Genomic DNA, 12,111 nt, shown 5'->3' with positions numbered 1-12,111 from the left:
TTGTGGTGAAATTTGAAGTGAGTGGATTGTGGAAGTGTGTAGAAGGGTGTGGAGGTAAGAGATCTAATTGAGGGATTGTGAGATTGCAAAGGGGAGGCAGATATTTTGGAGGATTGAGACAGATTTGTGTGGAAGTTTGTTTGGAGATTTGTGACAGGGTGGGAAGACTGTGTTGACGGAGTGGTAGTAGCAGGGTTGTGTAGCGACAAAGAAAGGCGGGACAAGTAACTGACAGCGACGATAGAGGTAGGGAAGCATAGAAGGCGGGGAAATTTGAATTTGATTAATGGCTAGTGGAGCGAGTATCTCCTCGGAAGAAACAGAGTTAGAGCAGGAAGTGTTCAGTGCGCCGAAAGAGATAAAGGAAAGGAAGACAAGGGGGAAGTATAAAAAAAACTACAGAAAAGGAAAGATTAAGAGAGAAACGCGTAGGGTCAATAGAAGCATTTATCAAGAGGAAGAGAGGGGAGAGGGAAAGCAGTGAAGAGAAGGAAGATATCGGAGCGAGTGTAAAATACCAGAAAATGTTTAGTTCGCCGCCGGAAAAGCAGAGATTGGTAGGGAAAAGCGATATCAGGGATGGTGCTGACGGTAGCGGAGATGAAAATGAAATGTCGATGAAAGAAGAGAGACTAAAGGAAATTAGAGAAGTGATGATAGAGGTAATGGGGATTTATGAAGAAAAGCAGGAGAGAAGGGGAGAGTAATTGAAGAAGGAAATTAGGCGGGAAATGGCTGAAGTTAAGAAAGAAATAAAAAAATGGGAAGAAATCCGGGAAAAGTTGGAAAAGAGGATGGAGTCATTGGAGCAAAAACTAGAGAAGCAGGAAGTAGTTAATAATACAAAGGTAGAGGAGATAAGAGGTAGGATGAAGAAACTTGAAAGCTCGAACGGGAATTGCGGTGGGGGCGAGAGTGGGAATAAGGAGATGGAAAGGCTGAGAAACATAGAACAAAGAATAGAGAGGGAAGAGAGGGAAGAAAGAAAATTCAACATAGTGATAAAAGGTATAAGATTAGAGGGGAAGGAGCTGAAGGAAGGGGTGGACGAAGTACTGAAAAGGATTGATGCTAAGGTAGAGATAGAGGAAATGCGAAATATAGGTAGGGAAGTGAGAACAGGGGAGTATGGTGCGATTGGGATGAAGAAAGGGAAGATATAGTAAGAAATGAGATGCATGGAAACTAGAAGAGGAAGGAACGGGATATAGGAAAATAAGAAATAGTAAGAAGGAAAAAAAGATGAGAAACGAAAGTAGGGAAGAATGGAAGATTTGTTACTGGAATATAGCAGGATTAGAGAGGATAAGGAGTTTATGAGAAATTTGATACGATGGGATGTAGTCATAATGATGGAGACGTGGTTAGATGAAAAGGGATGGGAAAGAGTACGGGGAAGGTTACCTAGTGGTTACAAATTGCAAGTGCAAAATGCAAAGAGAAAGAATAAAAAAGGGCAGAGCAATGGGAGGAATGGTAACGGGAGTAAGGAATGAATGTATAACAGGGAAAGATAAGAAAGACAGGAATGAACAAAAAGAAGGAGTAATAGTAGAAGAGGCTATGATGGGAGGAGAGAAGTGGAAGGTAGTGGGGATTTATGTGAACGGTGATATGCAGCAAAGAGCAGAGGAGATTAAAGAAATGATTGAAGAAAATAAAAAAGAGATTAGGATGATAATAGGTGGTGATTTCAATGCGAGCACAGGAGACAGAGGAGGAAGGGAATGGGGATAAGAGAGGAAGAAAATCCAAAGATAAGGTACTAAATGGGGAGGGAAAAAAGTTGTTGAATAGGTTGGAGGAGTTGGGATGGTATATCTTAAACGGGAATATAGAAGAGGATGAAAAAGGAGAATATACACGCTCAGGAAGTGAAAGGGGAACGGTAATTGATTATGTGATAGTGGATGATGAGGTAAGAGAGAATGTTAAGAAACTAGAAGTAGGAGAATATATTGATTCGGACCACTTTCCCTTAATAGTGACATTAGAGGGACAAAAAAGGAATAGCAATATGAGTAAAACGGGAGAAAATATAAAAAGTGTAGGAAAAGGGGATTGATCAAGGGAAGGAAAAGAACAGTTTAGAGAAAAAATAAGAAATATTAAAATGGGAGAGGGAAATGTGGACGAGGAGGTGGAAAAACTTATAGGAGAAATAAAAATAGGATTAAAGTGCACAAACAATAATGAAGTTAGTAAAGGTGGGAATAGAAGTGAGTGGGATGAAGAATGTAAAGACAAAAAGGAGGTCAGAAAGGAATTAAGAAAGTAGAGAAAAGAATAAAGTAATGAGGAAGAATATAGGGAAAAAAGAAGGAGTATACTGAGTTGTGTTATCAAAAGGAAGAGGAAGAGAATAAAATGTTTGGTAAAGAGGCGGAGAAGGCTAGGACGGAAGAAGAGATATGGAAGGTAGTAAACAGAGAAAGAAAAAGAAAAAAAAGAGTAAACCAAGATATTGAAATGATAGAATGGAAGCAATATTTTTTGGATTTGTTAGGAGGAGTAGAGAGAAAAGTTGTAAAGGGAGAAAAATATGGTAGAGAAAGAGACGAGGATGATGAAATTTCAAGGGAAGAAATAGTTAAAGTTTTAGGAATAATGAAGGATGGAAAGGCACCTGGTATAGATGAGGTTCCAAATGAAGTATGGAAATAGGGAGGGGAGGAACTAGAGGAATGGGCATGGATAATGTGTAATAGAGTATGGAGAAGAGAGGTGTGGCCAGAGTTATGGAAAGAAGGAGTAGTTATACCAATAGTAAAGAAAGGCAAGGGAGAGGAGGTTAAAGATTATAGGGGGGTGACGTTGATGCCAACACTGAATAAAGTATATGTAACTATTTTGTCGGAGAGATTGAAGATAGAAGTTGAAGAAAAAAAGATCGAGTCACCGAATCAGACAGGGTTTAGAAAAGGAATGGGGGTAATGGACAACATATATGTTCTGAACTACCTAGTAAATAAGAGAATTAAAAGGGAAAAAGGAGCAATAATAGCAATGATCATGGACTTACAGGCGGCGTTTGACTCATTAAATCGAGGGGAAACAGAAAAAATTATGATAAAAAAGGGGATAAGAGAGGGATTAATAAAGAGAGCATCAGAAATTTTTAGAGAGACAAGAAGCAGGGTAAAGTTAGGAGAGCAAGTAGGAGATAGTTTCTGGTTGGTCAGAGGTGTGAGACAAGGGTGTCCTCTGAGCCCACTTTTATTAAATTTAGTAATATCAGACTTGGAAGAAGAAATGAAGAGAAAGGGTTGGGGAGGAGTTAGGATAGGGAAGGAAAAGATATATACACTGGCATACGCAGACGACATAGTGTTGATGGCAGAGGATGAAGAAGAGATGGCGGGATTAATTACAGGATTAGAGAAATACTTAGATATGAAAAAGCTGAATGTAAATGTAGAAATGACAAAGATAATGAGGTTTAGAAAAGGAGGGGCAAGGAAGAAAGAATGGACAGGGAGATGGAAAGGAATAAAGTTAGAAGAAGTCAAAGTGTATAAATATTTGGGATATATCTTGCAAACGAATGGGGATTATACAGCTCATGTAAGAGAAAGGATAAAAAAGCAGCAGGAGTAATGAAACAGATATGGGGAATAGGAAAACGAAGGTTCAAAAAAATTGGAGAAGGAGAATGTGGTTATTTGATACGCTGGTATGGCTGGTTTTAGGTTATGGAGCAGAGATATGGGGAAGAAAAGAAAGGAAAAATATTGAAAGTTTACAAGAAAGGTATATAAAGTGCACAATAGGGGCAGACTGGAGGACGCCAGGATATATAGTGAGAGAAGAAGCGCATAGGGATAAGTTAAGTATTAGAGCGGGTAAGAGGGCATGGAAATTTGAGACAAAGCTGAGGGAGGGAAAAGTAGGGGAGTTGGCGAGAAAATGTTTGATGGAGGTAGAAGAGAGGAGAGGAAGGGCGATCGAATTAACGAGGTGGGAAGAAGAAAGGAGGGAGTTCTTTAATAATAGAGAAATAGAAGACGGGACTGGAGTAAACTATGAAGAATTGGAAAAAAGGGAGAGGGAAATACAATTAATAGAAAGATGAGGGGCGATTGAGGAATCGAAATACAATAAATGGTATAAGATGACAAAAAAGGAAGGGGTGCCAAAGTATTTATAAAAGGGATGGGGAGAGAGAAGGTGGACCAGAATAGCAAGATTTAGACTGGGAAACGAGGTAAGGGAGGGGATATACTGGGAAAAAGAAGAGAATAGAATGTGTAAAATATGTGAATGGGAGGAGGAAACATGGGAGCATGTATGCGAAGGATGTAGGAGAGGAATGGAAGATAAAGGAAGCTGGCTAAAAATTGTGGTTAAGATTCTAGGGGAAGATGGATTAGGAGAAGAATGGATGAAGGAGTTGGAGGGTGCTAGAGGAGCGAATGAGGGAGAATGAAAGAATGCACGTGAAAAAGGTAAATGGTGGTATAAAAAAGTGAATTGTAAGTAATGGTAAAGTAAAAGTTAAGTAGACTAAGATGCGTTTGCGTTCTCATGCTCTCCCTCTCTCTCTCTCGCTTGCACTCTCGCTTTCGTTCGCTCGCTCACTCGCTTGCTAATAAGTCCTAAAGTGCGCTATCGCAGGAAATAGAAATAAGGAACTAGATATAAGACTTCATGTAAATAATTGTATATATAGAAAGGATAAGATTGTAAAAAAATATAGATTTAAACAGAAAGATTGTAAGAAATGGAAGTCATGTAAACCCTTAGGGGGCACATCATGAATAAAGAATAACAAAATTGAAGAAAAATTTGACTCATTTTTCAAAATAATCAGATGGTTTAAAAGTCTTTAAATGATTTAAGAATCATTTGAAATTTCATTGGATTTAAAATTGTACAATGAGTTTATATTTTGAGAAATTAATTCTTATAAAATATGTGTACAGATTTAACAAATTTTAGAAGAAAAATGTGAAGTATTCTGAGAAGAATTTTTGAAAGTTTTGCAAATTTGAAAGAAATGTTTTAAAAATTTGACAGATTTTAAAAGATAAATACATGGGTAATCAGTTTTGAAAATAAATAATTTAAAAATTCAACGTATGAAAAAGTTGAAATGTTTTTTATGTAAAAACATTAATTGTTGAAGATAATTTCAAAATATTTGGAAAATTTTTAAAGAAAAATCTGAAGTATTCAAAGGAAACTTCGTAAAAGTTTTTAAAATGTGAAGAAAATTTTAAAAATCGCTTTTAAAAATAAATAATTAAAACATTTAACAGATAAAAAATGTAAATTTCAAATGGCTAATCAGTTTTGAAAATACATAATTAATAAATTTAACGCATGAATAATGTAAAATGTTTTTTTATGTAGAAACATTAATTGATGGAGAATATTTCAAAAGATTTCAACAATTTAGAAAATATTTATTTTAGCGAAACTCATGTTAAAATTAAAAGGTGATCAGATGGGTTAATAGTTTTGAACAAATTAAGAAAAATAAAATTTAAAAATCGAACCGATAAAAAATGGTAAATAATGATATTTGGAAACATTATTTTCAAGAGATTATTTTTAAAGATTAAAACATTTGTTACAGACAAATTCAAATTATTTTAAGGACATTTCTTTAAAGTTTTAAAGCAGAAGAAATATAGGCAAAACTTTATTTATTGTAAATGATAATCTGGAAGATTATTAATCCACTGAGGGATTGGAAGCAGAAAAAATGAGAGACGTGAGCTGTCAGACGAAGGAGGAGTACGAGAGCACGTGGAGGAATCGTCCAAGAGCTCTGACGAAGGAAGAGTGGGCGGTGGAGAAGGAGGAAAGAGCAGCAAGAAGGAGAAATCTGAAGGTACTGGGGGTCAGTTGTGACGAGTGTGAGGTAGTAAGTGTATTGGGGAGCTTAGTGGCACACACGCAGAGGGTGGCGAAAGTAGAGCAGTCGTGGAAGATAGACGGTGGTCTGATGCTCAAACTAAAATCTATGGAGATTAAATTAGAGATGCTGGAGGCAAGGGCGAAATTAAAGATTACAGGGTTGTGGATAGACGAAGACTGGACGGAAAAAGAGGAACTGGTGAAAGAGTGGCTGCGGAGAGACACGGGAAGGCTGGAGCATGCAGGAGTTGATGTAAGAATCAAATACATGAAAGCTAATGTTGGAGAGACCATTTGGAAATGGAACGAGAGGGAAGGCAGAATGGAATTGGTTCGGCTGGAGGAGAAACAAGATCACTAGGATGAAGAGAGAGAGAGAGAGAGAGAGAGAGAGGTGGAACGAGAGAGTGGGGAAGAAATCTAAAAGTGAAAGTGAAAAGCAGAGCAAGGTGTTCGGGTTATGTGAAAAAATATGTGAAGAAAGCGAGTGTTTTTTTGAAATGTGAGTGAGGATGTCTATACGTAAGGAAAAAAAAATGAAATTAGGGTAAGGAAGGAAAATGTATTTGGATGGATTAGGAGGAAGGGGAGTAAGGTTTCTACTAAGTGCTAGAAAAGATGAAGGGAAAAGGTAGAAAGGGAAAGGAGGTTTAGAGACATTAAGTTGTGGGGAATTTCTGAAAGTTAATGTGAGATAAGGGAGAGCTTGCGTTTGGAAAAAATGTTAGAGGAAAAGAAAAAGTACAGAAGTAGGGTAAATTAGGTTTAATTTAAGCAGAATGTAAGAAACTATGTAATGGCTTTATTTTTTGAAGACTCTCAAACCCGTAAAAGGGAGAGAGTATAATAAATACTACTAAATAATTTTGTATTGAGACAAATTAGTTCTTAGAGAATATTATAAAAGATTAACAAATTGTTTTTAAAAAATTTTAATATTTCAAGGACACTTTAGAATTTTTTAAAGTTTAATAACAAATTTTGAAAAATTTGACTTATTTTCAAATATAATCAGATGGTTTAAAAATTTTTGAATCATTTTAGAATAATTTAAAATTTTATTGGATGTACAATTTTGCAAATGATTTTATATTTTGAGAAATTAGTTCTTGTAAAATATGTATAAAGATTTTTAAAAATTTAGAAGAAAAATCCGAAATATTCTGAGACAACTTCTTGAAAGTTTTCAAAATTTAGAAAAAAAAGGTGTCAAACATTTGAAAAATTTTAAAACATTAATACATGGTTCATCAGTTTTGAAAATAAATAATTTAAAAATGTAACATATGACAAATGTCCAATGTTTTTTATGTAGTAACATCAATTGTTGAAGAATATTTCAAAAGATTTGGAAAATTTTAAAAGAAAAATCTGAAGTATTCTAAGAAAACTTCTTGAAAGTTTTCAAAATTTGAAAAAAATGTTTTAAATCACTTTTAAAAATAAATAATTAAAAAATTTAACGGATAAAAAATGTAAATTTCAAAGATAAATACATGGCTAATCAGTTTGGAAAATAAATAGTTTAAACATTTAACGGATAAAAAATATAAAATGTTTTTTCATGTAGAAACATTAATTGTTGGAGAATATTTCAAAAGATTTCAACAATGTTTGAAGAGAAATACTAAATATTTTCAGTATATTTTAACTATATAACTTATATAATAGACAGATTTAAACAAATGCCACTTTTATTGATTTTGATGACACCTACCTGAATTTGTAATCCAGACTTCGCATCTTGGGTCTTGTTCTGCTGAAAAGTGGAACAATTTTATTTCTGCCGACTTCCTATTTGGACAGTCCCGGTATTGGCAGTGATCGAGAACACTTGATGACATTTTTAAAACCTGAAAATTAAAAACACACACACCCACGCAATTCATGCATACACACACTCCCACGCACTCTCCCTTCAGCTTTTTTTCACTCACATTCACATTTACCGTACTTTTTCTCGCGAAACTTAATAATTAATGTGATTATCGCACAAAATACTTCTGACGATTGTGGGCCAAGCAAAAAATGCTTTATAATCTGTCAGAAGAACTGCTCGCGAAAATCAAACGGTACTTAAAGAGCTTAATTTAAATTACGCTTTAAGGTCCGAAATTGCGAGAGAATATCTCAAATACAAATTTAAAAACCGTCTTGCCTTGACAGCGTGAGAAGTCAAAGTGTGATTTTGTTTTGCATTCGCCCAATTTGTTCAAATGATATTGGTAGGGCGGAGGGGAATCTTCGATTCTTGCAGAATCTTAGCGCCTCTAATTCGCAGAACCGGCGGAGAGTTTCCGAGAAATGTATTTCCCCGCAAAACAAATGCAATATAAATAGATGAGTAGCTCTTTAAAACTGTTTTCTTGAACACTTATTATATAATCTAATTGAATTGTATGTAGTTAAACTTGAAATAAACAAATAAATTGATTAAAATAAATTAAATAAAAAAGTATCTAATTTTCTTTTAACTTTTAATACTTTGCACATTTCCTAATTTAGTATATGTACTAATAACTGAACTATTATCTTCAGCTTATAAAAATAGAAAAAAAACTTTACAAAAATCTGGGCAACTAATTTCAGCTTCAGTTTAGAGTTAAAAAATGACATTTTTTTGCAATTATAATAATTTTTAATACAAAATACAAATTTGGAATAACTATTTGCTTGTTACAAAGGTAAAACCACATTCCAAGATTTGACAAGAAGGAATCACGGCTTATCAGTTTCCTTTTAAAGTTATATAAATATGTATGTATTTAATCTCTCCCTTTTACGGGTTTGAGGGCCTCCGCTCCCTGTACATATATTTACAATTCCATCCTTAGTCTAACTTAACTACTACTTATATTCTACTCTTTCGCATTACGTAGGATAAACAATAGTAACAGTAGTGATATTAATTCCTAAAATGACCGAGCTTCCAGGGCTTCCGTTTCCTCTTACCATAAAAAAATGCATTTTCCACGATATTGAAAACAATTTTCGTTTTTTACCGTCCCTTTTCAGGATCACCCGTTTGGCTCTGCCCTACTCCCTTGCTTTCCTTTACTTCATCCAATTTCTTCATCCACATCACTCCCTGTCCACTATCATCCAAGATCCATCTTACACACTCATCCACACTCAACTGTTCCTCTTCCTCTCCTGTACATCTCTCTCATACATGTGCCCATGACTCCATTTCGTATCCACATACTCTGCACAAATTCTCCTCTTCATTCATCCAATATCTGCATGCTCTCACTCCTTCTACCATTCTGAACCGTACAACCCTACTTCATTTTTCTTCCTTTTTTATTTTTTGCAAATATTCTGGTTCCGTCAACCCTTTGACCATCATATACCATCTATTGTACCTCGAATCTATCATCTTTTTTCATCTCTCTTCTCCTTGTTTAACCAATAGCTCTAACTCTATGTCCTGCCACTCCATCACCCCTTCTCGAATATTACACACCCCTCTCATTTTTCTCCTTTCTACCTCCCATTTTGAATTTCCCACATTACCTCTCGCTGCATTGTTCCGAATTTCACCGAAACATGCTTGTGCAATTTTACTTCCCTCTCCACTTTTTAGCTTCTCTTTAAACCTCCATGCTCTCTTAATTTGTCTAGTAACCATATTTTCTCTTCCTAACTCTTCTTTTAACATATATCCTGGGCAACTCCAGCTAACCCCCATTACCCACCGCAGGAATCGCTCATGCATACTCTCTACTTTCCTATGTTCCTTCCATCCCCAGATCTCCACACCATAACACAACACCGCCCACACCAACGCAGCAAACAACCAGACCCTCATTCTCCAATCGTTCTTGAACCTTCTCTTTCCTATACCCCATACTTGGCCCATTACTTTACTCGCACATTCAATTCTTTTCCTCGCCTGCAGCTAGTTTCCTCCTTCTGCCTCAAACCAAAAACCTAGGTAACAGAACTCTTAAGCTCTTTTGTACCCACATACTCTTCGAAGATTCTCATCATTAGGTTCATCCCCTTCTCATAATCTGCTAATAGAACTACATCGTCCGCGTATGCTAGAGAGTATAGTTTTCTATTACCCAAAACCGTTCCTCCTTTCCCTTTCTCCTTTAGCTTCTCCTCTAAGTCTGCCAATAGGATACTAAATAGTAACGGACTCAAAGGGCACCCTTGCCTTAGACCTCGGTTTGTCCAGAAAACCTGCCTTTTGTTCTTTCCTATTTTCACCCTAATCCTGCTTTCAGTAAAAATGTCCTTTATCCTCTCCACTAACTTTTCCTCTACACCCCTCTCTTTCATTGCCTGCCATAGTACTTTTCTATTCACTGAGTCAAATGCTGCTCAGAAATCTACGAACATAGCGACTAGTCTCCCTTTCTTTCTCCCCAAATTTATGTTAACTAAATAGTTAGGTACGTAAATGTTGTCTATAGTTCCCATTTCTTTTCTAAATCCCGTCTGATTATGTGGGATACTTTCTTTTTGTTCTACCTGACTCTCCAACCTATTTCTTAAGATTTCTGCATATATTTTACAGCCGACTGAACGGAGAGTGATCCCTCTGTATTCCTCCACCTTCTTTCCTTCCCCTTGCTTGACAAGTGGTACCACCAGTCCCGTCGTCCACTCTTCCGGCCAACCTTACCCTTTCAATACCTTGTTGCTGATCTTCCACATCCCATCCCTTATCCCTTCTCCTCCAAACTTCATCGCTTCGTTCTCCATCCCATCTTCTCCCGTCGCCTTGTTTCTTTTTAACCTATTTATTGCTTCATCCACTTCTTTTCTTGTTATCTCGTTCCCTTCCTCCATTTCTCCTTGGATTATCCTACACTTTTTCCCTTTGATCTTATTTTGCTCTCCCCCTAATACACCCCTAAAATAATCCGTCCATTCCTGCATTTCTATTTCTTCGTTAACGCCCTTACTTTCCCCTCTAGCCCTATTTATCACAGCACACACCCGACCTTCTTTGATCGCTTTTTCTACCTTAGCTTTATATTCTTCCTTTCCCCTCTGTCTTTTTATTTCCAGCATCTTCTCATGTTCTTTTTTCCTCCTGTTATACTCCTCCTTCTCCATTTACCCTCTTCCCCATTTGCTCACACACTCTTTTATTCTCTCTTTAATCTCCTAGCCTTCCTCATCCCACAAGCCTCTCTTTCTCCCTACTCTTTCTTCATTAGTACCCAGCTCATTCTTTACCTTTTCAATGGACCCCTTCAACCTTTCAACTAACGAGTCTATTCCCTCCTCTTTTTCATACCTAACCTTCTCCCTTCCCATCTTTTGTTTAAACTCGTTTAATTTATCTACCCCCCAGATTTCCATTTTCGTGTTTCGTTCGCACCCTTTTTCCTTTCTCCCTCTGCCGCTCTTACTGACGCCTCTTCTTAGTGTAACTATGACCGGGAAGTGCTCGGACCCTATCTCATTCCCTACCTTCATACCTCCTATCATATGCCGCATTCTTTCTTCAGCCAGGATGTAGTCTATTACTGTTGCTCCCTTTCCTATGAATGTGATCTCCCCTTCCTCATCTCCTTTCATATTGCCATTGCATATAAACCATCCTGTTTCTCCTATCATGTCTAGTAACTTCCTCCCCTTCCTGTCCGTCCCTCTATGTTTGGAGTTCCTTATAAATGCCTCCTTTTCTACATCCAATAACCCTCCCCCTTGTTCGCCAGTCCATGCATTTAAGTCCACCCCTATTAAAACCAATTCTTCCTTCTTTTCCTCCATCCACCTCCTTATTACTCTCCAGCCGTTCTCTTCCCCTCTTCTTCTGTATACACACACCACTGCTATTTCTACTTTCCCAATTATAATTTTTCTTATCATTGTTCCACCCTTTTCCTGCATGTTCCCATCTTTTCTGCCTTTTACTGCTAATTCTTTTTTCACCCCTGACACCATGCCGCCCATCCTTTTCCCTTTAACGTGTTCCTTTCTTGCTTCTTGCATTGTCCACACATAACCTTTCGGTAACATCTTTTTTATTCCCTTCCAATCCTTCTCATCTGCCCAAGTTTCACTCATCATAATCACATCCCACTTTTCTAACTCCTCCCAGAATCCTCTGTTCTTGTTCTTCAAACCTGACACATTCCAGAAAGCTATTTTCACGATTCTCTCTTCCCCTCCCTCTTCTTCCCTCTTTACTTTGTTTCCCCTTTGCCGCTTGGAAACCCCTCTGATTTATTTCTAGCCTCTTTTTCGTCTCCCTTCCCCCTACCTTTCTCAAGACTTTTTCCT

Source organism: Belonocnema kinseyi, chromosome 6 (assembly GCF_010883055.1).
Source record: "Belonocnema kinseyi isolate 2016_QV_RU_SX_M_011 chromosome 6, B_treatae_v1, whole genome shotgun sequence".
NCBI lineage: Eukaryota > Metazoa > Arthropoda > Insecta > Hymenoptera > Cynipidae > Belonocnema > Belonocnema kinseyi.
The sequence above is the reverse complement of the archived record's forward strand: the minus strand, read 5'-3'. Positions refer to the sequence as shown.